The 4,364-nt window shown below is 42.5% G+C and overlaps 1 protein-coding gene across 1 annotated transcript in view; it reads right to left on the bottom strand.

Moving 5' to 3' along the window:
• The window catches only part of LOC121813288 (transmembrane protein 272-like), a gene marked incomplete in the record, with an annotated part of 37,484 nt that overhangs the window by 4,686 nt on the left and 28,434 nt on the right, over positions 1 to 4,364 (bottom strand).

Raw genomic sequence — 4,364 nt, 5'->3', positions numbered from 1 at the left:
AGAAGAAGATAAAGAATTGAGTTGGAAGTCCAACTGAAGGTGTGCAAAGCAATCTTGAGCAGCCAGTAGAGGCTGGAATTGCCCACCCCTGCTGTAGGCAGTCCAGACCTAAGTTTTGTGGCAAGCAAGTTATCACAACATTTCCATGAACCAACAAAGGAACAATGGGTAACTGTGAAGCATGTATTAAGATATCTCAGACGGTCCAAGGATAAGAAGTTGTGTTTTAGGAGAAACAATGAAAATTTAGGTCTAGTAGCCTACAGTAATGCTGTGTGAACCTATGTAAGAACAGTTCTCTAGTTTCATGGAAGACAAAGAAACAGCCCACTGTGGCGCTCTCTACCTGTGAAGCAGAATATATGGCTCTGGCTTCTACAATACAAGAGTTTATATATTTAGGGCAGCTTTTGAAAGGTATAGATAGCTAAAAACCTGTGAATCATCAGAGGTGCAAAGATGTGGACATTAAATATCATTTTGTAAGGCCCATTGTAAATGGACGAAAATGTGCCTGTTATATTGCACTACTGAAGAAATGGTTGCAGATGTTATGACCAAACCTGTGTCTAAGCTAAAACTTGGAAAGTTTGCAGACATCATGTTTTGGTGAGTCCACATCTGTATGGTAGTTTACAGGACAATATTCTTTAGATTCCAGCAACCTGAGTACAAGACGGGGTGTTGAGATATTTATCGTGTGTACTGAGTTGTAAATATGTTGGACCGCATTATTTGTTATTGTTGTTTAAAGGAGATGCAGTATTTTGGGTGTCACCACAAGGGGGCAGTTTTCACTGTGAAGGAAAGTATGCTGTGAGTTGATTGCTGTTGATGTTGCACTGCTCAAAATACACTACTGTACAAATAAATGTGTATGATTAATGTGTAAATTAAAAGTAACGTAGGCCTACTCATGAATTAATTTACAAATATAACCCAATAATGAGTCCTAAATATTCAAGAACTTTTACTTTTACTACAAACTTTTTGTTGAAACTTAGTTTGAGTGAAAAAAGTATTGAATTTATGAATTTGAAAGATATAAATACTTAAATACACCAGTCTGAAAAACAGTTACTTAATGCAATTTTAGACTGATTTTAAACTGATGTAAAATGTTTGAGAAAGAAAGAACGACTGACCAAAAGCTACCTAAAACAAATCGGTCAAAGTGAAATAAAATGCAAATAAGGCTGAAACAATGGTCATGGTAGTTTGTGGTCCTTCACTTCTGATAGCAGGAGCTCACACATAGCAGCTGTCCACACACCTGATAATCAAATGCTGTCAAATGAGAGCAGATAAAAGCTAAATGGGCTGTCTGTTCCTTTTAAAAAGTTTGTTGTTTGCATTTAAACAGATTGGGGCTCTTCAAATACCAGCAAAACGTGTATCTGTTCATTGGTTTTGGTGAGTGCTGTGAGGCAGGCAGGGTGAAGGACCCAAATCCAGGAATCAAAGTAAAGTAAAACTCAAAGCTCAGCCTTTATTGCTATAAAAACTCTTCGTAGCATTAAACATTACAAAACTGAACAAAAACCTCAAATGCAGAACTAAAAGCTAAACTGGGAACTGGAACCTAGAAACTAAAAGACTCAAGCCAACCAATGCTCAGGACACGGAGGGAGAATACACAGCACAGAGACATTGTCATTCACTGCTTTCTGTCGCACCGTACACGGGCAAAACAAAACAGGAGCACCAAAAGTCAAAACAAAAAAGTCCAAAAACAGTGTCCCAAACAACCCAATTTGGGTGGCTGACCCAGAAGGTTGAGAGCCCAGGAGCCTGGAAAACAGTTCAGGAGGCAGCCCATTGAGCCAACAGTGACAGAGGATCTCAGGAGGCCGACCGCAAAACAGTGGAGGCGACTAGCTGAGGCAGACAGCTGGTGTGACCCCTCAGATCCTCCAGCGGAAACAGACGGTGGCATGCAAGCCACTGAGTGCTGGAGCGGGTCACCAGAGCCCCCAGTGGGAAACAGACACAGGGCCAGCAGGTATGGAGGCCCCTGGCTGAGACAAAGCTAGCTGAGGCTACGTGGAACACCCAGCCAGCTCTGGACACTTCGCCACAGCGCTGCAGCGAGACAAAGTTTATTGCAGGCTGGGTGAGCTCGCCTGAGCTCTCTGTGGAAGCTGCTGCAGACAGCTGAAATGGCCTGGTAGAGCTTTCAGGTGACACAGCTGAAGGAGGCTGAGAGAGTTCAGCTGAGCTCTCAGTCGATGATGGTGGTAGCTGAACCAACTGTACTAGCTCCATATCCTCCAGGGGCCCAGAGTCTGCTGAGGTCTGAAACTCAGCCTCTGGGGAAGCCCTGGAGAGAGTGACAGTCTCCTCCTTCTTGGGACACAGAAATGCTCTTTGTAATTTGTTTCTCTGCTGAGAATGAGCAATTGAAAAACAGCCCTTTACATTCACAGTCTTAGAGTTAACATTCCTGGTCATTAGAACTATGGGCTCGGCAGGAGCAACATTGAAACAGTCAGTAAAGTCCTGTGAATGGGGACTTCTGTCTGTCTCAGACAGAAGAACCAGTTGTTAACGCCTCTGCAGTTATCTTAGCAGTAAAACAATTACCTTTAGTTCACTGAGGATTTACAGACTCAAGGTTAACAGGCTCAGAAACAGATAACTCTACCTCAGAATATACTGACTTAAAATTTACAGATTTAGTGAAAGAGTATTGGTTCAGACTCAATGTTAGCTTGTTAGTTTGTGATTTTGCCCCTTGTGCAGTGTAGCAAATGTTCTCCAACTGACTGGCACAAACAGAAATCTCAGGTTTTTCAAAATCAGAAACAAAATCAGATTTCTTGTTCCTTGGGCAGAGAGAAACAGCTTTTAGGTCTTGTGAGGTGAGGTCCTCAGTCACGGTCTTAATTGTTATACATTTTGGAGGGGTAAGGAAAAATTCTGTTCTACTCACCACGGCCGTCTGTTCTGAAGAAGTCCCTGGTGTGGGCTGTGGCGGGCAGGATGAAGGACCCAAATGCAGAACTCAGAAACAGAAAGTAAAACTCAAAGCTCAGCTTTTATTGCTGCAAAAACTCTTTGTAGGAATTAACATTACAAGAACAAACCAAAACCTCAAATGCAGAACTAAAAACTAAACTGGGCACTGGACCCTAGAAACTAAGAAACTCGAGCCAGGCAATGCTCAGGACACAAAGGGAGAACACAGCATGGAGACATTGTGTATGACGCGATAGCAAGCAATGAATGACAAAGGACTAAAATACACAGCGGAGTGATTTGGGAAGTGGAGACAGGAGGAAAGCACAGGAAAACAATACCAAAATACAAGAAACTCAAAATGCTGGGTCCAAATGACCCAGAACTGTGACAAATGCTACAAGACAGACTTGAGTCCAATGAGAAAAAAGTGCTGTTAAAAATGACTCACCCTTATGGCTCCGAGTGATGTCACCATTTATTTAATTACACGCACTCATCCTGTACTATGTACTGACAAAGAAAGGAGCGCAGTGCTGTTAAAACTTTGATTTAAATTTTATAGGTTTATTCTTTAAAAAGAAGATGCAAAGAACTACAAGGAGATGCCGGCAAAGAGACAGGACATGCTGGAGAGATTATGGCTCTTAGCTGACTGACATTTCAATGACTTAAGGCAAGTAGGTCTGCTGAGTGATGATAAAATAAAACAGGCTTACACAGTGTTTATAGTTTAATTATGAGAAATGCAAATGTGAGCCAAACATCACCATTTTAATGAATAAAACAAAAAATAAATAACAAATCAATAAAAATACAACACATAACAATGCATATTTTAAAATAACACAAACTGGTTTGGCAGCAGTCCCACTGTTCTTGTTGAACTGCTGTGTTTGTGCCTGCATAACTGAGCAGTAGATCACCACAGAGCATCTGTCAGTACATTAATAACCTAATTATTAAAGTCCCACAGCAAAGTGCAAGAGACCAAGCAGCTCACTGTGGTTTAAAATACAACAGGTCAAAAACCCCGAAAAACCACAGCACCTTTTGTCACACAGCTTTATTTGCTCATCAGCTTCTACCTGAGAGGGCAGTGTTTGCCAGGGCAGCCAGACTGTCACAAGTCTGTGAGGCACACGCTGGAAGACGTCTCAAGATAGACGCAACCTCTGAGCCCTGAGCGAGACCGTCCGCCTCGCAGATTCATCACAAGGCTTCGACTCCTCTCAGACTCGGCCGTCTGGAGTCGAGTCTCACCGAGAAGCGAGTCCCACAGCAGACCTCTGCTGTATATCTGTCAATACACAGGAAGCCCATTAGCCCTGTGTGTTTGTGTGCTGCATGAGAGGGAACAGGAATGTGCCAAACCTCAACAGAGATGTCTGTGTTGGGGTATCTCC

Source organism: Haplochromis burtoni, unplaced genomic scaffold, assembly GCF_018398535.1.
Source record: "Haplochromis burtoni strain Fernald_Lab_line unplaced genomic scaffold, NCSU_Asbu1 Contig_1397, whole genome shotgun sequence".
Classification (NCBI taxonomy): domain Eukaryota; kingdom Metazoa; phylum Chordata; class Actinopteri; order Cichliformes; family Cichlidae; genus Haplochromis; species Haplochromis burtoni.
This window is presented reverse-complemented; position numbering and strand designations above follow the sequence as displayed.